Source organism: Bos indicus x Bos taurus, chromosome 5 (assembly GCF_003369695.1).
Source record: "Bos indicus x Bos taurus breed Angus x Brahman F1 hybrid chromosome 5, Bos_hybrid_MaternalHap_v2.0, whole genome shotgun sequence".
NCBI lineage: Eukaryota > Metazoa > Chordata > Mammalia > Artiodactyla > Bovidae > Bos > Bos indicus x Bos taurus.
In genome coordinates, this window is record NC_040080.1 from 59,774,782 (window position 1) to 59,800,133 (window position 25,352).

The window sequence follows — 25,352 nt, forward strand, 5'->3', positions numbered from 1 at the left end:
GGCCTTTGAATGGAAAAATCTTTTCCCTAAATTTCTGTACTGTTAATAAAATTTAATCCTGTGTGCAAGGAGAAACACTGGATGTCAGAACATATAAATTCTGATCATAGTCATGGCCTTGAGGAGTTGCATGATCTCAGGGAAGAATGTTAATTTCTCTGTTTCAACTTTTTAAGTAAGAACAACCCTAACCCTGCTCCATACAGGGTTAGCAAACTACAAACTACTTTTCTTTGATGAAGAGTATTTCAAAAGTAAAAATCTAAGATATCCTTTTGATCAATATGCTATCTAAATGATCTTTAAAATAAAAATGGAATACCTTCAGCTTCAAATAAAGCCTTCAGAGAGATATATTTTCTTTTAATTTGTGAACTATGTAGAAGGCAGAAAATGTTTAGTTACCTACTTTTACAAAAATCAAAAACAAAGGAAATCTCACATGCCACTTCTACTAGGATGAAACTATAACCTTTCAGGTAAAGTTGAAAGCTCCTCTGTGCTAAATAGTAAGTTGCGTATACACTCCACAAGGATATACAGAGTGCAGTCAGAACACTTCTGCATGATACAACATGATGGTGGTTTTTCCACATCCAGAAACTGAGACATTTCCTGCCAGAGCATCCTCCAAACTCCACTATTGTGTTGAAACTGTAAAATCTTTCTAAATCAGGACTGACTTCCTCCTATTATGCTTTAGAGGCGTCTTTCTGGGAAGGGTAGATTCAAGGCAAAAGGTAGGAATTCCTGCAGCACCACCCAGTGGAAACATAAGAGAGAAAAAAAGGGGCGGCGGGGGGTGGGGCGGGGGGAGAAAACATGTTGAATTAAACAAAAGTCATGTTATAAACTCTGCTAATTAGAACTCTGGACAGTACGCTTTTCCCATCAATGGTGACCAGCAATATTTTGCTTAAAAATTGTGTCCTTGGTCCTCAGGCCATTCCTTCAATGCACCCACACAAATGATCAACATCACATCTGCCTGGTCTCTCTCACACATGTATACATACACACACACACACACACACACACACACACACACACACACACACACACAACACAGGGCCGACACTAGGGCCAGGGAGGAAGGAGTCCCGGATGGGGTCAGGAGTGGCCTGCGACACCATCCCTTCCTTGCAGAAGGCCTCCCAAGGGACGCTGGGGACCAGGAAATCTGCACAGCTGTGCTCGGTGTCCCCGTCCAGCTGCAGGGTCGGGCATTTCCTGGTAGAAAGGTAACCATCTGTGCATCTTCCCCTTTCCCTGGTCTGAATGCACTCAGTCTGGGCCACCTCCAACATCTGCAGGCATTTCAACCTCCCTCGCTTCCCCCCGACGGGGGAAAGGCTCAGAGCTTCCCCTTCCCTTGTGGCCCTGATCTCCAGTCCCTCAAACTCTCTTCATGGTGACCACTGCTTCTGCTCCTCTGTCTGACCAAAACCTCCCACAGATCATTTCAGTCCATCTCAATTCCACTTACCACCATCATCTGAACACGTCTCTTGGCCAGCGACTGCTTCTCATGCACGCATGACACATCAGGCTCCTGATCTTGGGAACAGGATGGAGCAAAAGGGACCCTTGACCCTCTCCTTCCAGCTTTCCTTCCCAGAGAGCCCTGGCATCGGCCAGGAGAGGGAGAGAGCTGTGGCCTTCCCAGAGACACTGGAAACTCTCTTGTCTTCTCTACGGAACTTAAAATAATCAAAGTATCATTTCCTCCATGTCCTGGCTATTGTAAATAGTGCTGCAATAAACATTAGGGTGAATGTATCCTTTGGAATGGTTTCCCCCGGGTATATGCCCAGGAGCGGGATTGTTGGATCATGATAGTTCTATTTTTAATTTTTTAAAGGAACCTCCACACTGTTCTCCATAAAAACCCAAAAAAGAGAGGATCTATGTATACGTATGGCTGATTCATTTTGCAGTACAGCAGAAAATACCACCACATTGCAAAGCAATTATACTCCAAATAAAGGTTTTTTTTTTAAAAAAAGCATCATTTCTTCAATCATATCTGAATGCCTATATCACTAAAAGAAAAATGGTCACCAACACTCCTAGTAAAGTTATCTTTCCCTTTTCCTGGAATAAGTCCACCAAAACCATTTTCCATGTCTTCTAAAAATAGAAAATGATATTAGTTAGCTGATCTTGACATTGTTTATAAGTATATGATCGGTGTTAGAAATGTTACAGCATTTTTGAACTGTTTACAAATGGCTAATAATAATATAAATATAAACCTTTCCCCTTTCCTTTTTCTGAAGTGTAACATTTCACAAAATGTGCTGGTTTGTGAAAATGTCAAAATTTGGCTGGGATATATTGACTAACATTAGCTAGTTTTGGGGGCCTTACTATATATAGTACTGTTACAAAAATAGTGACAAGTTCCTGGTATTTGTGACATCATCTTTAGGGATTCTGGAGAAGCACAAAAGACCTGCCTTCCAGGGGTGGCTACCTAAGCAAAGATCCACGCTTACTTGAGCATCACTACTTCTCGAGTGCTCTTCTTGACAAAATGCTTGGCATGGTTTAGAAAATGCAAATTCTCGGCCTCAACATTTATACATAAATCTGGTATGATAATATGTTCACATTGGAAGGGATCTATAAAAAACAGTGACTCTGCAGTCTTCAAAATATCATCACCTGCTCATGTGGTGGACATCTGTGGGGGATTTTAGCTGCGTCTAAAGTCATGAAGGTAGAGTCTCACTTTTATATATAGCTTTACTGTCATAATTTACTATGCATAATTCTCTCCCACATTTTTGTAGAGATATCAAGTGTAGCTATATATGACAAGTATGGTACCAAAATGCAGAGTTTCGTCTAAATTCAAATAACTGCTAATAAAGTTCTTTTTAACACGAAGCAAAACTACAACAGCATGAAGGTAAAATGGCAAGCAAAAGGCATCTCATTGTTTGAGAGAACGTCCATTTCAAAAATCTAGCCTGACTTGTAGATAAACTGTAGAAAGTGGAACACATTTAAAATATCTTGGTGTTTCTGTTGAGTATAATTATTTGTATCTTTTTTTTTTATGTTGCAAAAACAGATAATGTGTGATTTCAAAACTAATCTTCTCCAAGGCGTTATACTTGAAATCTGTTTATTAACCCCCAAACTGCAATGAATAAATGAACAAAATAACAATGAAACTGTCATCAAGTGGAAGACTGAGAGTTCATTCATTCGTGTCAGGCTGATGTGCACACGTTTCCTTTAAGAAACCAACAAAAGCATCCAACAGGAGAACCGTTGTTGGCGGCATCAGCATCCAACATCAGTGTGCCAAAAAGCCTCCTCACACACCTTAATTCCCACGTGGGCACCTGCCATCCACCAAGTCGGGTTAGCCCTTTTCTTACATGTCACATATGACTTGTTCCTCTGCTTACTCTTCCAGTAATTGTTCCACACAAATATATTAATTGCACAAAATAAGTGCCAGCTTCAACTTTAGATGATCTTTTCCCTTTGCTAAAGAAAATCACCCTTTCTGTATTTGAAGCATTTGGTACATATACGATCTTCTCCATCAAGGTCTGAAAGTCTCTGTTTTCCTAAAGACAAATTGGTAAGTCTTAATATCTAGGTGGCTCAGTGGGTAAAGAATTCGCCTGCAATACAGGACACACAGGAGACTTGGGTTCAATCCTGGGGTTGGAAAGATTCCCTGGAGGAGAGCATGGCAACCCACTCCAGTATTCTTGCCTGAAGAATCCCATGGAGAGAGGAGCCTGGCAGGCTATAGTCCATAGGGTCGCAAAAAGTCGGACATGACTAAAGTGACTGAGCACACACAGCATGTACAATATTTAGGTTAAAAAAAAAAATAAAGGATGTGGCAAAGCCTGGAGGAGGGTGCTGTTCTTGTGGTTCAGTTCTGACTTAAATCAAAGCAGGTCAAAACTCTGGGGAGCAGTGATGCTGAGCTTCTGGGAGCCCCAAGTACTCTTGGGTCATTCGGTTTGCTTTAAGACATCTTTTAATAGCATATACTTCTGTAATGAAAGTAATTCACTTTAGGAAATTGTTTAACACTCTTCAAAATTACTCTGCATCTAAGGATAACAAATGCAGAATTGAGAATCAGTGCTAAAGAACCTAAAGAAGTGAATGAAGCAAAGTCAGGAACGCTAAGTGGCTGGATGATCCATGCTTCTGGTTTTGCCTCCACCATCAAAGATGGAGAGGGCTCACCAACAGGCAATCTTCCCTCCTCTAGAGACTCAGCACCATGGGACAGCATCTCTCTCTCTCTCCCCACCTGGGGTTTAATTACTTCCAGCCCTGACTCAGAATATCACTGGGAGAATCTGGAGATGTTTGTCCTAAAATGCTTCTAAAAAGAAAGAAAGAAAGAAAGAAAGAAAAAAAAACCTAGCCATGCTCTACTACCCAACACCTTCTGGTCTAAGTGATCAGTATCTGGAGTTTTAAAAACAGGCAGGAATGTTAGCAAAAAATAGCTTCCCCAAAACCCTCATGAAGTCTAGAATCCAGAGAATTTCAAATGTAAGACCATACAGAAAAGATCAAGGAGCTGCATCCACATAGTCTTCAAATGATGCTAAGTGGTTTGGTCCCTTCCTGTATGTTCTATATGGGGCTTTCTTCTCTCCTGAAAATTATATTAAAAAATCCAAGCTCTTTTGAGTTCTCAAAGCAATGATTCTTTGGGATGAGATGAAGAGCTCTGGCAAACTTTCCCTTATGCCAATCCTCTATATAGAACTGGGGCCTGAATCCCACATGAGAAGAGGGACTCTGTGGAGAAGGAGCAAAAACTGAGACCATGTATTGTCTCATTCTCTTAGACTCATGCATTCCTCCTGTAGCTCCATCCACAGAGGCACACACACATACCAATGCTCTAGTAAAGGGGCACTGAGGAAGTTACCTCTCCAGTTCACTATTAATCAGAGACATATTCTTAACTATTAGTGTTGGGAAACTGTTCTCACATCTACAGCCTTTTTCGTTTGCCTAACAGAACATTCTGATTCTCCTGGGCTCTCGTGTCACCATTGTGATAATGACAAGGACTTACAGGTGTAAACGTCTTAAGAATTCCTGCAGTTAATTCCTACAGAGGGACCCTGCAGTTACGTGGGAGCACATCCCGGAATAAATTCTGGGCCTTGTTTTGTTGTGCTAGTTGTCATAATCTCTCTCTTCTGACAATTAACTGCAGGGAGAAAAAAAATATTGCTTAATTACACCTTCTGATTAATCAAGGTTTGACTATCAACAAACTACTCCTCGGCAAAACCCAGCTGAAATTAGCAGCAGATCTAGCCCTCAACTGAAAACAATTTAGGTATTTAATTATTCATCCTTTCATCATCACCCAGGCAGTCTTATTATTTTAAAACTCAATCAGAAATGTCATTTACTATAAGCAGTTATAAACAAAAGCTACACAAAGGTTTTAGTATACATGAAGAAGCACTTTTAACAGTGACTGTTATGGAACTCAGCCCAAGGAACCTATGGAAATGTGGTCAACTGAAGTCTCAATAAAGGACTATGATTGCTGTAGAATGATTCATTTTAATATGGAAAGAACTTTACATTGAGATTCTTTCAAGCTGTACTATCTTATAAATTACCTAACTGCTAACCAAGCACTCTGAGTATAACACTTATCAACAACAGAGCTAAAGTTTGTCCCCTCAGATGATAACACACTAACCTGATCTCTATAAATTCACTTTTGCTGCAAATCTGGACAAAAACTCTGGACAACAATATATCCTCAATAGAGGACATTCTTGGCTGTCTATTTGGTTTAACCAAGAGATATGCCTCTTATTAATTCAAATAACTTACTGTCTAAGAAAGAGCTGGATTTAGGAATAGCAATATCAAGTTCACTGGCAAAATGGGGGGAGAAGAGCCATACTGACAAAATCTTTCCCCTTCAGGTTGCTTTTAACTCAATGGATGTCACATATTGTACAAAGGGCTGGAATAAATACAAGGATGAGAAAAGATGAGGCCCAGTGGGAGCTTACAGACTGTTGGGCAAGACTGATGAGCAATACATCTTGATACATTCATGTGCAGATATCCCTCAGTTTCTGCATCTAATGAATTTCAGGGTTTGGATGGTGACTTCAGATAACAAGGGGTAGCCAGCTATCAAATCTACATGGTTCCTGAGTTTTGGATAAGGAGTATTAAGGAATAAGAAGAAACATCAACCCCAGCTCCAGAAACAAACATCTGAAACTGTTTGGTACCTGCGCTTGGATAGCAAGAATCTGCAGAGGAAGAATTCAGGTAAAAGGAAAACACAAGTAAATCCGGTGACAAGGGCTCTAAAGGCCAGGGATGGAAGATGGGGGAGATCTGGTCTGGAGAACTGGCAAAGGTTTCCCCGGGGAAGGGATGGTTGAGCAGAGACCTGACAGATGACCAGATGCTGGCTCAAAAGTGTAGTGAGAGAAGTTGATGGGAACAGAGGACCAGGAGGGGATTCCCAGAAGACAGAAGAGCATTTGGAAGGGCCCAATGGTCAGAGGGCACGTTACACATTTGAGAACTTGAGGAAAGGCCAGTGGAGTTGGCCTAAATCACAGCATGTCGCTTACATTAGAGATTTTTGGTCTGTATCCCAGCTGCAGCCGCTGGGAGATTATAAGCAGAGGAGCCACAGGGTCGGAACTGGGTTTGAAGGACTGCTCTAGCTTGTGGGCAGGGAAGGGACTGGAGGGGATGAGGGGAAATGTGGACCCCCTCAGATTCAGCGAGAGGGAAGGATTTTCAAATATGATCAGGAGGAAAGAGCAGGGACCCAACCTGGTGATCAAAATCTTATCCAGGCTACTCAGTACCCAACCTGGAGATAGTCACTGGTGTCCCCAAGAATGAGGCAGTCATGGTCTTTAAAACAAGGGGTGCCTGTCACAAACCTCAAGAGGAGGAGGAAAGGGGGCTTGGCACCTTCCCTTGGGTGATCCTGATTCAACAAGGGGCAGAAATGGGATTGAAGGGAAACTTACGGGGAATCCCTTTTTCCACCACCAAACAGTTTCAAAAACTTGCTGCCTGTCTCTCAAAGTCAGCTTTTGGGGGATGACAGCCAACATTTACTTTACACTTTCATAACTCCTGGAAGAATTCAAGTTCTCTATTCTAAAAAAAAAAAAAAATCCAACACAAATAGGACTTTGGATCTAACTCTCCAACCACTCTATCCTCTGGCCAGGAAAACCTCCGTCCAGGGAGATCTAACAAGTTAGCCTCTAAACCCAACTTGTTTTAAGGGAATCTACTTTTTCCTGCAACATACATATGACTGTTGGTTAGCATAAGTGATACTAAGTAGTGTAGAAGGGATTTTTTTTTTCCCCTCTTACAGGATGATGAGGAAATCCACACGTTTTGACAATTTCTTTTTAACCAAGCAGATCAAATAAAAATACTACAGTATTTTATCCTGGAGCTCTGGGGTTTAGTAACATGGTAGAATCATGAAATTGCCATAATATAATGAAAAAAATAACCAGGGAATGTTTCTAGATGATAGAAATTTCTCTCCTTGGAGGTAAAGGGTGGGGATTACATAGGTGTATACTGTAACACTTCAGATCTGTGCAATTTCATGTATGTAAATTATACATCAGTGAAAGAAATAAAAAGACACAAAGAGTCTCAGATTCATTCTACTTTTGGAGTAAATGACCCCTAACCTCACCAAACAGTCTCATCACTCCCATATTTATACTTGGAAAATTAGGAACTGTCCTTAGATATGGTAACTTTGAAAATACTTTGGATGCTATGTGCTTTGGAACTTCTTTTTAGAGCATGTATATGAGTAAATTTATTTTAATCCAATTCAAATCAGAATCTATTAGCATAACTATCATCTTAATTTCTTTAAAAATATGCAAATAAATCTCACATCCAATTATAAAATAATCCCATTTAATTCCTAATTTAATAATAACTTTCCAGCAACTGTAAATTAAAACACACAAAGTGGTCTGTAATTCCTAGTGGCAAGTCAACCAAATTACAACTTATTTAAAAGGTCAATTCAAAGTTTATTTTTAAATTGCTGACATATATTTGAGTTTCCAGTAATGGATGAAAATCATTTTCATTTTGGTTGTGGGTAGGGATGATGAGGAGTCAAATTTCTACATAAAAGACTGAATTATCTACCATTTTTGAAGGCCCATAGGATGTGTTAACAGTGCACCCCAGACACAGAAAAATACAAACTAATGGTTACTGAAAGGAAAAGAGGACTTGGCAGGGATGAATTAGCAGGTGGGGATTAATGTATACATGATACTATATATAAAACAGATAACCAATTAGGACCTACTGCACAGCAGAGGGAATTATACTCAATATTTTGTAGTAACCTATAAGGAAAACAATCTTAAAAAGAATATACATAATTGAATCATTGTTGTACATCTGAAATTAGCTCGTTATTATAAATCAATTATGTATCAATCAAAAAGAAACAGTACACACACACACACACTGATAATTCCCTTTACTGAGGCTGTATTCTAAGTGGCAAAACCAGAATTTTCACATTCTCACTGCCACAGTCTCAGCCAAAAAGCTGGATGATCTCAATTCAAATTGGTCACGGGCAATAATAATCTTGAACTGCAAATTCACTGAAGATACCAACTTCAAAGTTCGGAAACTTTACTGATATAAAATGAAACACTAATGAATAAGAGTCACCCAATGGGCAAGAAGCACCTTCTTCCCTTCTTTACAGCTAGAGAAGTTCAAGGTGTATTTCTGGTCTAACCTAGTTTCTCTGTTTTCACCACTGAGCATTCTATTTTGATGTGTAGCACCCTGGACTTCCTGTTACTACATCTTGATATTCTTCTGCAAATCATGACTCATCCTTAAATCACAGAGAAGCTCATCAAAATCCCAAACTTCACAGCATATATGAATTCAGTCTTTCATGAGGGCAGCATTCTTAGAACATGACTTGGGAGCCACAGAGACAAAAATACTGAACGAGTTCATGTAGAAATTATGTCAATTCACTGTTGAGTCAACACATTTATTGGATCAATAAATACAAGCTCTACAGGTGATGATTTTGGTCTTAGGACAAGTTATTAAACTGTGTTACACGATATATTAATGAAAATAAGTTACAAAGCAGAAAGTATAGTGTGACTCCAATTAACAATTTTGTGTGTGCATGTGTGGGTATGTGTGTATGTATTTTTAAAGATCAGAAAAAAAAATACACTGAAGTGCTAACAGGGATTATGGGAGATGTTTATTATTTTTTCTTTGTGGTTTTCTCACTCTTCCTAATTCACATTAATATTTTTATAATAGAAAAAAACAACCTTTAGAAAATATTGCTATACTAATGTGACCTCAAATATATCAATCTATGAAGGCAAAAGGGAATTACAGACAAATAATAAAACATGAAAAAATCTTGCCTTAAACATACAGAAACATCTGCCAGAAATGGAGCCCTTCATTCAAATGACCACAACTGCTCATCCGTATATGTAGGTATTGGCCCTTAGGGGCAGAAGCTGTCTGCCCACAGTCAGGTCAAACCCAAAAGGGATAGAGAATCTTGTTTCTTTTAAAGTTTAATGAGGAACCCCAGGTCTAGAAATCACAAAGATGGCTGAATCATTCCCTGGGACTAGAAAGGAGCAGAGCCATTAATTAGTAAGCAGCAATTCACCATCAGCAAAAAACAAACAAACAAAAAAAACCCTCTACTCCAGGAAGTCACATCCTTAATTTTTTTTTTCAGTGTATTGGGTTTGTTTGGTTTTAGGTAATGTTTTGCAACCATGTTGGTTTTCTGAATCTGATAAACATATAATCGGGCAGCACAGGATGCATAAAATCCAGTATCTGACAGCTAAGAATGGAATACTTTAATTTATATACACTGCCTGGAAGCCCTTTACAACTGATTTCAGGAAAAGATTCAAGTTCTAAAAAGTTATTACAAATATAAATTTCAATTAGGATCTCACAATTACAGTTATTACGTATTACCAGGTTTGAATTATTAAGCTTTTTTTTTTTTAAATAAGAGAAGGTCTTTCATAAATGTTTAGCAAACATCAAAATTAAAATAGGGCTGAAAAAAAAAAACCCACTGCTCTCCCCCATCTGGGCTACTGCCATTCTGGTCTAGACAGCATTAGTACCAGGTAAGTCAGCTTCAGAGAGGGTCTAGCTCAGCTCACAAAGGTACGCCATCACACTATCATTATTTACATGTCGTTCCACACATACTACTAACCAAAAAGAGAAAGGGAGAGAAAATTCTTGCCTACTTTGTTATTCAACATGACAGAAAAGTGCCAATGATGATTTTTATATGTCCTATTTGTTGAATGAATTCATATGAAAGTTATCATCTTCATCATTAACGTAAACAAGAGTTTCTCAATCTGGGTACTCCTGACATTTTGGGCTAGAAAATTCTTTGTGATGGGCTATCCTGGGCATTGTTGGATGTTCAGCAGCATCCCTAACCTCTACTCAGTAGATGCCAGTAGTATCCCCTCTGATTATGACAACCAAAATGTCCCTGGATATTGTCAAATATCCCTTGGGAAGCAAAATTACTCTTAGTTGAGAACTGATATAAATGAACATCATGCATTCCAAATAATAACTTATCAGAATAAAGAACTTGACCTCCTTTTTGTTTTGAAGGAAATGTAGTCTACAGAGGAGAATATTTACAACCTTTATCCTTCAGATAGATCCTGCAGAATGATGCTGCCTTTGGAAAGCTTTTTTCCTTATCTGTTTATTGTAAGTTCTGTTATCCTACTTACAGCTTTCAATGCAACAATTTATTGAGCATCTACTCTGTGCCAGGTGCAGTGTTGGGGACATCCTGTATTCATGTCCACTGACTCACACCCTGGTGGGGCTGGTTGGGTTGTTTTCAGGACATGCTTTGCCACCAGAAAAGAAACACTGACACCTTAAAAACTCCTCAAGAGAGCAGCATGTCCTTGTCAATAAAGGAGATCCACAATTGCAATCAGGTTCCTTAAAATTATTTACCCTTTTTAGTAACTCTACACATTTCCAACATTGAAAGGTTAAAAAAAAAAAAAGCCCAGAAGGCCTTGGCTATATTTGGCATAGAATGACCATCAGGGGTTTTTGCAGGGAGGATCATTACTGGAAACCCTAAAAACATTTAGGGACAGTCTTCTTAACTGTCTGACCCGCGAGCCCTCCTAACACAATTTGTAATTTTATAATCCCCATAAATTGAAACTCATAACTGACCTTTCCCAAATAAAAGTGTATCACACACAGAGAGAGAAGGGAGAGAGATCAGAGGGTATTCTGTTTGCCAATAAGACTCAGAAATCAATTTGAGCTCATTAACAGTTGCCTGGAACACGCTCGGTTTCTCATCACCTCCGCCGCACCCCCCCTCTCCCCCTCCAACTGAAGCACAGATGAGAGAGGATGGGTGTGTTTGAGCTGCTTGGGTAACAGAAACTTCACACACACACACACACGCACACGCGCGCGCGCGCGCGCGCGCACGGACAGCTAGGAGAGAAAAACCTTGTAAGCCCAAAATCCAAAATGACTTCAAAGTTTAAGATGCTACCCTGAAAAGGTTCGTTGGGCGACTTGCCCCTCTAAGTAAATAAAGCCATAACTTGTCTCGGTCTCCAGCGCAGGGCTCCCCCGGCTGACAGTGGCTGCACAAAACCCCTCCTGTGCTGAGCAGCGGAAACTCCTAATGAGATTAGTTGGTGTGTGTGCAGACATTACTTAGCAATGACTAAAGGGGCTCTCTTCCTGCAGCAGCCAGTGGAAAATTCAGGGAACTTTTTCCCCCTGCAGCAGCAGAATCCCTTTAACCCTCTCCCCAGCCAACTCCAAAAACAACTCAGCCTCCCCCGGCGTCCCCCACCTCCCGGCTGGGGTGCTGGGGGAGTTAAAGACCCGCCAGGGGCTTCCAAAAGCGGGAGGGTGGGAGGGGGCCGGCGGGGAAGGGGCGGGTGACCCCTCGAACACTACAAAGGAAACTGTAAAAGGCACAAATATATAAACCTGAGAAGGAGCAAACCACAGTTTCTTTGTGAGCTCCTCTAGTGAGTCATTTTCAAGATGCTGTCTGCTGCCAGTTTCAAAGCGGAAGCGCATGGCAATTAGTCTTGCCGTTTCCAGACAAGCCAGAAACTCTCCCGACACTCGTTTTTTTTTTTTTTTTCTTCTTCTTCTAAAAAGCCCCTTTTGCAGTTTCTGAAATAACATTTCTTTCTCCCACCCCCACCCGCCGCCTAACTGCAGCTTGTCCTCAAGATGATTCGGTTCAGAAAACGTAACAAAAATCCAGACCTCCGATTTTTCTTTTAACCGTCCAAAATTGTGATTGCTACCCCCTAAAGTTACAGTAGCATTACAGGCCAACATTCAGTTGCAAGTTGAAAAGCCCCATCCCAAACTGCTGCGGGCTCCAAGACCATCGCCGGCCTGCCGGGTCCTCCTCCCAAACCGTGTCCAGTAATGACTCTGCCAGCTTTATAAGGTCTAGTTGGGCGTGCGCCTGGGGCGCCGACCCGGGCTGGGGTTCACCTGCCGAGCCAGAGGGGACGCGGCCCCCAGCCCCGCCGCTCGGCTCCCCACGCCCTCCTCTTCCCTCCCCACCCCTGTTCTCCCTGAATCCGAGCATCCGTACCCAATGCAACCCCGAGGAAGTCCCAGCCCCCCTCGAAGGTCAGCGGTGGTCCAGTCTCCAGGCACGCAGCCTGCTCCAGTCACCGATCCTCCCGGGGACCCCAAGTCTCACCGTCCCCCGCTCCTCCGGCGCGCCCCCTCCTCCGGGCTCGCAGCGCAGCCCAGGGCGGGGTGTGCCCGCGCCGGGTGGCCGCAGCCCCCGGGGCCGGCGCGCGGACCCAGGCGCAGGAACATCCCGCGGCGCCCACTCCCAGCGGCCTCCTAGCAGCCCCCCGGCCTGCAGCCTCCTACGCGGTGCCCACCCGCCCCACCCCCACCAAACCACACAGAAGAAAGGAAAGAAAAGAAAAAAAAAAAAAAACCAAACCAACCCCCACGAAACTTTGCAAGTGTCCGAGCAACAGGCACGAACCCTACTACCTACCCAGATGTGGGGGAGCTTTCAAGATCCTTCTTCGGGGGAATTTCTAGGAGGAACCGGGCGAAAGCCCCCGACTTTCCATGCTGACAGGCGTCTGCAGACGGTCTGTTGCTCTTGTAATGAGATCCTGATTTCCCCCCCTTTTTTTTTCTTTCTCTCGCTCCTCTTTTTTTTTTTTCCCCCTCTGGTGTGTGTGAGAGCAGGAAGTTGGAGCAGTCAGGCCGAGCCGGCTCACTTCCTTTACTGCATTATTCCCCAGGCGGTGTGCAGTCTGTGTAAACAGGCTTTTCCGCCCCGCGCCGCGCGCCCCGGCCGCGGCTGTGCGCCGGGGCTGGCCGCCGAGGCCCGCGCATACTCCGCCGCCCCGGGCCCCGCACCGCGCCCGCGCCCCCGCCCGCCGCGCTCCCCGCTTCCTGCTCGGCCACCCCCGGGGAGGAGCCTCCGGACCCCTGGCGACTCCGAGTGGCCGCAGCCCCTCCCCACGGGGGGGCGGGCAAGTCGGCCAGAAACCCGGAGGAGCTGCCCCGGCGCGCTCAGGGGCTGACCTTGGGTGGCGGCCGGGGCCTGGGGGGTCCCTCTTCTCCACCCTCTAACCACCTCCCCCCGCCGCCCAACCGGGGGTCCCTGGGCTGGGTACTGCGCTGCGCGCCGCTGTAGGGGCTTGCCCTGCCCGGTTGGTCTGGACGCGGAGGCCCCAAGTGGGGAGGCGGCTGGACTTGCTGTTTAATGTCAGCTGGGATGGAAGAGCGGTGGGGCCGAGGGGCATCGGGAGTGGGGTCTCGGTGCTCTGGGCTAAAGGGCTACTTTGATCGTGGGTGGGGGCGTGATTGCTAAGGAGGAGAAGATGTTTGTTGCATGTGCAGAAAAGGAGGCGCGGGTTTTGTCTGAGAAAAAAAAAAAAAAGCCAGCGCTCAGAGTAGGGGGCCCACTTTGGGGGAAAAGGATGAGAAGCCACAAACTGGAAGCCAGGATTCTCCAGAAGAGCCCTGTCTGGCCGTTCGCTATGGCCTACCCCGGGCCCGACCTTTCCTGCCTGCTAAGGGGACTTAAGAGGGAAATGAGCAGCGACCAGGGGCCCAGTGACTGAAGCTTCGGAGGGAGGCTCCGTGGTCTCAAAACTGGACCCCACACCACACTATTCCCCCATAAGGACACCCGCCTCGAAGGGCTCAGGCCAGGCTCTGACGAGAGAGCTCATCCACTGCCCTGAGGCTTAGAAGAGGGGGCCGGTGGAAGGATCCCCCACCCCAGTCCTGGGCTCCAGCCCCAACTGCTCAGCTTCTGGCCCCTTCCTTGTCCACGCCTCTCCCTCCTGAGCAGCGCAGACCCGCGTCTCCTAAATTTAAGAGTGTGCATCACGTAGGGGGCTTGTTAAAACGGGTTTTAACTTCACCACAGAAGTTCCTGATTCAAAAGGTCTGGATGGTTCTCAGCCCAGGCTAAAGTTAGAATCACCTGGGGATTGTTTTGAACACTATTGATCTCTATGCACAGCACAAACCAATTAAGTCAGATTTCCTGGTGGCAGGGCCTGTGTGCTTTCCAAAGGGTGGCTTTCTAAGAGTTCCCCTACTTGCTTATTTGTTTCTAATTTTTGCAATCTTTCTGAAGTCTATTTGTTTATGAATCTCTCACTCTTACTAACTGTGGGCTTCTAAGGGCAGGGTTGTATTTTACTCTAGTTAGTACCAGATCCCACCCCCAAGTGTCAATCAGAGCACCTGACCATAGGACAGTCCGGTTCCTCAGCCTTTGCTTTGGGGCTGGCGTGGATAGTTCTCTGAGAAGTGGGGCTGTAGCCCACCAGACCTCCGAGATAGGTGGGAAAACATGAAGAGTTCGGGGCTTGGGGGAAGGAAGGAGAGTAAAGAAGAAGGAGAGGGTATGCGGAAGAGGGCTATTTATCCACCCCAGATTTTCCACAGATAATTTTCCACTCTAGAGATTATTGCTTTAATCCCTAGTGGGCTTCTATCACTCAGTAGAGCTTACTCTGTACCTCTGAATGATCCAGCTGGGGACCAGGGGAATGTTCATTTTCTATCCTTCTCAGAGAACCAATCTCAGACATACAATTCAGAGCACTATGTTATCTAAAAAGTGTATGCCAAAGCAAAGCATGAGTGTATCTTAAACTAGTGGCTTTCATGCTTTTTTATTATATATCTTCATAAAAAATCTTTGTTGAATCCTATTATGTAAGCAAGAGATTTACATGATTTTATTAGGCTTTGTTTTGAAGAAATGCTTATTTGTCTAAGGCACTTCTGAAACACTCATGGGCAGTCCTGGAGTTTCCCAGACCAAATGAAGACCTCCTTAAGTTTTCCTGGTGTTTTATTTAGGTTGTCCATATCACTAGTCCAAGCTTCTGCTTAAAATGAATAACTCAGAGCTGACACAGCTCTTCCTCAAGGTGCAGGGAGGTGTCAGCAGGCCTTAACTCAGGCTGTTGTAATAAATGCCAAGGTCGAGGTGCCAGCAGATTTGGTTCTTGGTGAGGGCCACCTCTTGTTGTGTCCCCACATGGCCTTTCCTCAATACACACATGTAGAAGGAGACAGAGGAAGCAAACTCTTTGGTGTCTCCTATCATAAAGGGCACTAATCTCATTACAGGAGCTCCACCCTCATGACCTCAGTTAAACCCAATTACTTCCCAAAGGCCCAGCCTCCTAATACAATCACACTAGGGGTTATTCGTTTCCATGTGAATTTAGGAGAGACATGGAACATTTAGTTCACAACTGCTATTGGTTTCCTATGCTTTCCTTCTCACTATCAAAAAGTGGCCAAAAGATGTAGCATCTAGTATTGTATGATCACATTCTTTTTATGCTTCTGTTATAAAACAGATAGGAGTTTGGATTATATGGATGATGAGTAATTTCTTCAGAAACCCTCTATGACAGGAACTCATAATGAATGCCAGCCAAGAGAGAATGAGGCTCTCTCAGCTTTGAAAAGAACAACAGATCTTACCAGAGATTGGAGTTAGTCAGTGTGGTGAGTTCGAGGATGCTTGGGGCAGGATGGAGGAGGATCAGTTCAAGTAAACCTTATGGATGGAGAGTGGGGGTCGGGGGAGGGGTGTCTCTAGAAGAAAATCAAAACCTTGGTGTATTGGTCAGCTTTTGCTGGGATAATAGTATGTAGCAAACAGCCCCAACACCCAGTGGCTTACAACAACAAGTGGGTCTCAGTTGTCTGGGTTCAGGTTTGCTTCACATGTTTTTCTTATTCTGGGACCCAGGCTGAAGGAACAGGCTCAACACAGGACTTGTGACTTTCTAGAAGGACAGGAGCTCAAGAGAAGTGAGTGAAGACACATGGAGCCTCTTAACACCTCTGCTTAGGACTAGCACACCCTCAGGTCAACTCATAACCCAGAGGGGAAAGTGAGTCATGTGGCCAAAGCTAAAGTCAATGGGGTCGGGGGAAGAGATTGGGTTGGCTCTTCCCTGGTGGCTCAGTGGTGAAGAATCCACCTGTCAATGCAGGAGGCACAGGTTCAATCCCTGATCCCAAAGATCCCACATGCCATGGAGCAACTAATTCCATGAGCCACAACTATTGAGTCTGAGCTCTAGAGCCCAGGAACCCCAACTACTGAAGCCCATGTGCCCTACAGCCTGTTCTCTGCAACAAGAGAAGCCACCGTGATGAGAAGCCAGCTCACTCCAACTAGAGAGTACCTCCCGCTTGCCGCAACTAAGGAAAAGCCCACGCAGCCACGAAAACTCAGCACAGCCAAAAATAAATAAATAAAATTATAAAAATAAAGTGCTTTTTAAAAATTAAAGTCAATGGGAAGACTTCCCTGACGGTCCAGTGCCTAAGATTCAATCCCTGGGCAGGGAACTAGATCTGAGATGCCACCACTGAGTTTGCATGCTGTAACTGAAAGATCCTCTGTGCCACAACTAAGACCTGCACAATGAGATAAATAAATAAAAAAATAAAGTCAATGGAACAGGGAGAAGGACAAAGAGGAAAGATGAGGGAAATATGAACAAATAATCTACCATAAGAGAAAATGGATGCTGGGTATTCAAAAACAGCAAATCTCTTGGTTCCCTCATAATTCAACATTGCACAATGTGTAACAGAATGGGATGCTGTGAACAATTTTAAAAAATACAGATGGATGAGGAAGTATAATTAGATAGGACAAGAAAAAGTGAGTTTTAGAATATATGAGACTAAAATATTCTAGAACATAGAACAAATAATATATGAAACATATGAATTGATGGTATTAAACTTATGAATCAGTGAATTTTGGTAGAAACTTAAAAGTGGTTTGCTTCACTACTTTGGAGACTGCCTCAGTATGGGCGGGGATGTGGATGGGAGTTGGAAATAGACAGCCAAAGCCTGATGAAAAGGTGGCACGCAGGTGGCAAGTAGACAAATGGAATCAGGAATTTGGGGATCCAGTCCCACACTGACTTATTCAGCTCTGTGACCTTGACTAAGTCACTCACCCTCTCTGAGCCTGCATGAACATCAGTTTTCACTGAATTTTACATTGAATGCCAATTTTACATTAAAACAACATGTGCTATGAACCAGGATTTGACATTTTTCATGAACTGCATTTGAATGAATATTTAAAATAATTGTATAGACCTGCAGGCAGACCCATTGAGAGTCTGCCTTCTCCTTTTTGCATTATTAGAGGTCCGTCAATGGGGACCTTTGAGAAGCACTGATTTGGACCATCGTTTTTGCCCTCAGACTGGCCATCCATGGGCCAGAGGTTGGCAAACTGTAGTCTACAAGACCCACTGCCTGTTTATGACTTTCAAGGTAAGAATTAACTTTTTCTTTAAAAAAAAAGTTTAATTTTGGTAAAAACCATAACATAAAATTTATCATCTTAATTGTTTTTAAGTGTTTAGTATAGTAGGGTGTACAGCCTATTCACATTGTGGTACTACTGATCTGTAGAGCCATTTTATCTTGCAAAACTGAAACTTTCTATCCATTAAACACAATGCTCCATTCTCTCTTACTCCAGCCCCTGGCAACCACCATTCTACTTTCAATTTCTATGAATGCAACTACTTTAGGTACCGCATATAAGTGGGATTGGGTTTCCCTGGTGGCTCAGACAGTAAAGAATCTGCCTGCAATGAAGGAGACCTGAGTTTGATCCCTGGGTCGGGAAGATCCCCTGGAGAAGGGAATGGCTACCCACTCCAGTGTTCTTGTCTGGAGAATCTCATGGACAGAGGAGCCTGGTGGGCCACAGTCCGTGGGGTCCCAAAGAGTTGGACACAACTGAGTCACTAACACTTTCACTTCTTCTCATAAGTGGGATTATACAGTATTTATCATTTTTGTGATTGGCTTATTTCACTTAGTATAGTGTCCTCAAGCTTCACCCATGGTATATCATGTGACAGGAGTTCCTTCCTCTTCAAGGCTGAGTAATATTCAATTGTGTACACATGCTACATTTTTTTTAACCATTCATCTGCTTATGCACATTTGGGTTGCTTCTACCTCCTGGCTCTAGTGAATGATAAGAATTTATGTGTTTAAATGGTTGAAAACAAATCAAAGGAAGAATAATATTTTGTAACATGTAAAAATTATATGAAATTCAAATTTCAGTGTCCATAAATAAATCTTTGTTGGAACAGAGCCACCCTAACTCACTCACAGGTTACCTAATGTGCTTTTATGCTACAGTGGCATAGTTTAATAGTTGTGACAGAGACTGGTACAGCCTATAAAGCAAAAATATTTACTTTCTGACTCTTTACAGAAAAAGTTTATCAACCCCTGGTATAGGCCATCAAGTTTTGCCCTATTTTTTGTTTTTGTTTTAGCTGCATTTTCTTTCTGATTCTGAAGAAGACTGTTCTCTCTCATATGGGGTTAAAATCTTAATATCTTTAACAAACTTCACATCCAGAAACTTCCTCAAAGGAAACCAAGTTGTTGGACTTCATTTAATTCCTCTTATTTGGTCTTCTGCTAAGGTGGGGAATAGCTGGTTTGGACTCTCCTAGCCCTGGAGATAGCCTTTCAAACTTTTCTCTGGTCTCTGAACAAACCTGAGTTCCCAGTCCTGTTTACACACTGGAACCACAAATGCCAGGGCCTCACCCCTGAGATTCTGACCTTGAATCCAAGAATCTCTGTATCTTCAGAGCTCCACCCAGATGACCTCTCTGCTCATGAAAGCCTTGTAAATGTCTTACTCATCCTTTTGACTAAGCTCGAACTCCACCTCCTCCAAGAAGTCTTTCAAGATCCACCAGATGAAGTCCATGGCCCATTTCTCCTGCATCCCCATCATACAGGGTTTGAACTTTACCACTTAGCATTATCCCTAATGCCTACCAAAAAAGTTGCTAACAAATTTTTTAATAAATCAATTCATCAATAATAAAAGGACAGATATACAAGTTCTATAAATGATGTACATTACTAACTCAGACACATGAACAATCACTAGAAGGGAGAACAATTGACGACATTTGGAAGGAATAAACAATGATTCCAAGCTTTAGATTTTTTTTGATTCTCAATTGATTGAAACTTATGAATATTTTATATACCCACACTCACCCCCAAACCACATTATATCATTAGAAAAGAAAGGAGATTTTCCTTTCTATAATCTCTGTAGATTATACAGATATATATATATGTGTGTGTGTGTGTGTGTGTGTTTGTGTGTATGTGTGTGTTTGTGTGTATGTATATATATATATATATATAAAATAATCTGCTGTACTCTCCAGGTGAATACAACTGAGAAACTATTCTGAGCAGCTACTGGTCAAAATCACTTCCTACATAATAGAAATCTGATTTGTCCAAAAAGGTACAAATGGTCTTGGTTCTTTTTTCTTTTAGTGATGCCTTGCCTAGAGTTCCTGTATAAACAACTACTTTGGATTTTAAATGTGTAGAACAAGAAAATAGGACACTTTCTCTGTTTTAAATTTCTTGGTGTATAGTAGCTTCACAACATTATATTAGTTTCTGCTACACAGCAAAGTGAACCAGCCATATGCACACACATATCCTCTCCCTTCTGGATTCCCCTCTCATCTAGGTCACCACAGCATCAAGTAGAATTCCCTGTGCTATACAACAGGCTCTTAGTGGACTGAGGGTTTACCCAGTCACCTCATGTAAGACATCGCAATTGGAATCTGAGAAATAACTGGAGAAGACTGGGTTTAGGCAGAGCAGAGGTGCAGTACTGAGTCCCCCCCAGAGCAGGCAGATGGCCAACGATGTCATTAGTGGAACATCCATGGTCCTAGGGCCTCGTGTCTCCCCCAGGCTGCTGACGCTACAGATGGAACCCACGATGGAGGAGAAGAGAAATGCCACCTACAGGCTGCTGTCAGAAACCAGGCACCAGGGTTTGGATGTAAAGGAAGCTGGGGCGATGGCACGTTTTTGAACTAGCTTTAAATTAACTAGGATTTCTGTAGGCTCCGGCGAGAGCTCTGAGGACAAAAGCAGATGCTGAGGTAAAATGTATGGAAGCAGTATCTCCCTCCCCACAAAGTATCAATGGATACTCTTAAGAGGGGGTGAGACTTGGTAATATTACATTCATCCCCCACCCCCTGCTTCATGTCCACAGCAATACACATTTCTTGAATAAATGTGATAGATACTCAAAGAGCAAAAACAACTAGAAAATGTGTATAATGCCTCATTATATATATATAATGTATAAATGTACTTTAAAAAGTACAATTAAATAGATGAACTCAATCAGTCTCTAATATTATGAATCCTATTTTACATTTGATACAACTGAAGAGTGGAGATATTGATTTGTGGGATAAGGGTCATACAGTAAGTGATGCTGCTGCTGCTAAGTCGCTTCAGTCGTGTCTGACTCTGTGTGACCCCATAGACGGCAGCCCACCAGGCCCCGCTGTCCCTGGGATTTCTAAAGGCAAGAACACTGGAGTGGGTTGCCATTTCCTTCCCCAATGCATGAAAGTGAAAAGTGAAAGTGAAGTTGCTCAGTCATGTCTGACTCTTCGTGACCCCATGGACTGCAGCCTCCCAGGCTCCTCCGTCCATGGGATTTTCCAGGCAAGAATACTGGAGTGGGTTGCCATTGCCTTCTCTGACAGTAAGTGATGGGGTTGGGACTAAAGTTCAGGTTTCTGGACCAAACCCCAAATCCTTTCTGGTACTCTTTACTGAGTTCTAATAGAGGACTACACAAGGTGAAAAACCTAAGATCATGGCATCCAGTCTGATCACTTCATGGCAAATAAATGGGGAAAAAGTGGAAACAGTGGCAAACTGTATTTTCTTGAGCTCCAAAATCACTGCAGACTGTGACTGCAGCCATGAAATTAAAAGACGATTGCTCCCTGGAAGAAAATCTGGCAAACCTAGATGGCTCATTTAAAATCAGAGACATCACTTTGTCAACAAAGGTCTGTATAGTCAGAGCTTTGGTTTTTCCAGTAGCCATAGATGGATGTGAGAGTTGGATCATAAGGAAGGCTGAGCGCTGAACTGATGCTTTTGAACCGTGGTGCTAGACAAGACTCTTGAGAATCCCATGGACAGCAAGGAGATCAAACCAGTCAATCCTAAAGGAAATCAACCCTGAATATTCATTTAAAGGACTGATGCTGAAGCTGAAGTTCCAATACTTTGGCCACCTGATGGAAACAGCTGACTTATTGAAAAAGACCCTGACGCTGCAAAAGATTGTAGGCAGTAAAACAAGGGGATGACAGAGGATGAGATGGTTGGATGGCATCACTGAATCAATAGATGTGAATTTGAGTTAACTGCCAGAGATAGTGAAGGACAGGGAAGCCTGGGGTGCTGCAGTCCATGAGGTTGCAGAGTGAGACACAACTGAGCGACTGAACACCACCACAAGGTAAAGAGGAGAAACCCAGAATGGAGAGGCTGGGGAACTGCTGGGAGTAAAGTTTCTACCGCTAACTTGTCATATCGCCTTGCGTAGACTCAGCGTCTTCCCCCATCAAACTATAAACTGAGGACACTGGACCAGAGAGTGTCTGAGACCTCATCTCCCACTGTAGTTATTCACAGCAGTTCTGCCTAAGAAACCCCTGATCGCAGAGTCTGCACAGCAGAAGGCTGGGGCATTTTAGTCTGCCCCCTGGAGCAGCAGGTTGAAAACTTTAATTCTAACCCACAGGAGAAAATGCAGTTTACATCTAAGTCCTATACACACGTATAAAGGATTGAAACAGGTTTCACAATAGATTTTTTATAATGTTTATTATGTGTGATGTATTTTGATATAAAACACAAGCTGGAATCAAGATTGCCGGGAGAAATATCAATAACCTCAGACATGCAGATGACACCACCCTTATGGCAGAAAGTGAAGAGGAACTAAAAAGCCTCTTGATGAAAGTGAAAGTGGAGAGTGAAAAAGTTGGCTTAAAGCTCAACATTCAGAAAACAAAGATCATGGCATCCGGTCCCATCACTTCATGGGAATAGATGGGGAAACAGTGGAAACAGTGTCAGACTTTATTTTCCTGGGCTCCAAAATCACTGCAGATGGTGACTGCAGCCATGAAATTAAAAGACGCTTACTCCTTGGAAGGAAAGTTATGACCAACCTAGATAGCATATTGAAAAGCAGAGACATTACTTTGCCAACAAAGGTTCATCTAGTCAAGGCTATGGTTTTTCCTGTGGTCATGTATGGATGTGAGAGTTGGACTGTGAAGAAGGCTGAGCACCAAAGAATTGATGCTTTTGAACTGTGGTGTTGGAGAAGACTCTTGAGAGTCCCTTGGACTGCAAGGAGATCCAACCAGTCCATTCTGAAGGAGATCAGCCCTGGGATTTCTTTGGAAGGAATGATGCTAAAGCTGAAACTCCAGTCCTTTGGCCACCTTACGTGAAGAGTTGACTCATTGGAAAAGACTCTGATGCTGGGAGGGATTGGGGGCAGGAGGAGAAGGGGACAACAGAGGATGAGATGGCTGGATGGCATCACTGACTCAATGGACATGAGTCTGAGTGAATTCCAGGAGTTGGTGATGGACAGGGAGGCCTGGCGTGCTGCGACTCATGGGGTCGCAAAGAGTCAGACACGCCTGAGCAACTAATCTGATCTGATCCCTTTTTATTTGCTTAGAAAATGTCAGTTGCAGCCCATCAGTTTGACTTCAAGATCCCTGAATGGTTTGAGAGGAGCAGCTTAGAAAGCTGAAAAGTGAGGGTTAGTGGTAAGACTGCTGCTGCTAAGTCGCTTCAGTCACGTCCGACTCTGTGCAACCCCATAGACGGCAGCCCACCAGGCTCCCCCATCCCTGGGATTCTCCAGGCAAGAATACTGGAGTGGGTCGCCATTTCCTTCTCCAATGCATGAAAGTGAAAAGTGATAGTGAAGTCGTTCAGTCGTGTCTGAATCTTAGCAACCCCATGGACTGCAGCCTACCAGGCTCCTCCGTCCATGGGATTTTCCAGGCAAGAATACTGGAGTGGGGTGCTGTAGTGGTAAGGCAGACCATGTGAAAATGGGATCACAGAAGCCAGATGAAGTCCACTGGGAGAAGTGGCTTAATATAAAAGGGAGAGTATTTTTCTGTTTGTGTATGAGTCAGTGTCCTTCTAAACATCCCCCCCACACTTTCACACTGTCTGCCATCTCACCAAGCACGTTCCCAGCTCTGTCTTGAAGCTGTCTTCCCCAAATGCAGTATTTAAGAGATACTTCTGGATGTCCTAGCTTTGTTTATCACTTTTTTGATTTATCAACCCATCAGTCAACATGTTTCTTGAGGAACATTCACTGTGTTTGTAGCCGGCTGCTATACAGCTGGTCTTCAGTATCTGTGGGTACCACAATTGCAGTTTCAACCAAACATAGATTGAAAATATTTGGGGTGAAAATTCTAGAAAGTTCAAAAAAGCAAAGCTTGAATTTGCTGTGTACCCAGCAACTAGGTATATAGTATTTACATTTTAGTTACAACTACTTACATGGCATTTATATTGTATTAGATATTAGAAGTAATCTAGAGATGATTTACGGAGAAGGCAATGGCACCCCACTCCAGTACTCTTGCCTGGAAAATCCCATGGACGAAGGAGCCTGGTAGGCTGCAGTCCATGGGGTCGCTAGGAGTCGGACACGACTGAGCAACTTCACTTTTCACTTTCATGCATTGGAGAGGAAATGGCAACCCACTCCAGTGTTCTTGCCTGGAGAATCCCAGGGACAGAGGAGCCTGGTGGGCTGCCATCTATGCGGTTGCACAGAGTCGGACACGACTGAAGCGACTTAGCAGCAGCAGAGATGATTTAAAGTATACAGGAGATACAATGGAATATTACTCAGCTATAAAAAAGAATGGAATGGTGCCATTTGCAGTAACATGGACAGATACAGAGATTATCATACTAAGTGAAGTCAGAAAAGACAATAATGTGATATCACTTATATGTAGAATCTAAAAAAGTAGTACAAATGAACTTATTTACAAAACAGCTACAGACTCACAAACATAGAAAACAAACTTAGAGTTACCAAAGGGCAAACAGGGAGAGGGATAAATCAGGAATGTTGTATTAACACATACATACTACCATATATATAAAGCAGATAAATGACAGAATCCCTCAGTATAGCACAGGGCACTAGATTCGATATCTTGTAATAGTGTAGAATGGAAAGGAATCGAAAAAAGAATATATACATATAATCATTTTACTATACACCTGAAACTAATACAACTGTTACAGTGTTAGTAAAGCAACTATACTTCAATTAATAAGTAAACCAATCAATCAAAAAGCAAAGTTCAAAAGCTGATTTAAAAACACATATGGGAGAATGTGCATAGGTTATATGTAAATATGATGCGAATACTAATGGACAATTGTGCTCACCGTGGTGAGACAAGTGATATTTTAGCAGGGTGGTGGTGAGGGTGCACACAACAAGACCCAGATGTCACCATGGGAAGGCTGGTTTGGCTGATGGTCCGTGGATGGCACCACCTTGGTGACAGTCTAAGCCTGAGCTGACAGGTACAGAGAGTAGAAATACACTCTGAGCATGGCCTCACCAGTCAAGGCTTCATGTTTAGCTCTAGCTCTAACATTGTTGCCCAAGGATCTCATTTATGTAAGTGCAGACAGCCTGACAAAGTTGAAAGTAGAAGGCATTCATCACAAATCCTTATATGTACATCCCA

General features: G+C 43.1%; 1 protein-coding gene across 3 annotated transcripts in view; it reads right to left on the reverse strand.

Annotated features, from left to right (window-relative positions):
* The window catches only part of ELK3 (ELK3, ETS transcription factor), a 70,118-nt gene extending 56,587 nt beyond the window's left edge, over positions 1-13,531 (reverse strand). The window contains exon 1 of one of the 3 annotated variants that reach the window (XM_027542104.1): positions 13,154-13,531. The gene's annotated coding sequence lies outside the window, so the exon portion shown is untranslated. Of the gene's footprint in view, positions 1-1,486; positions 1,673-13,153 lie in introns of those variants that run through there. The other 2 variants (XM_027542106.1, XM_027542105.1) reach the window with 2 other exon arrangements.
* Positions 13,532-25,352: the final 11,821 nt, after the last annotated feature.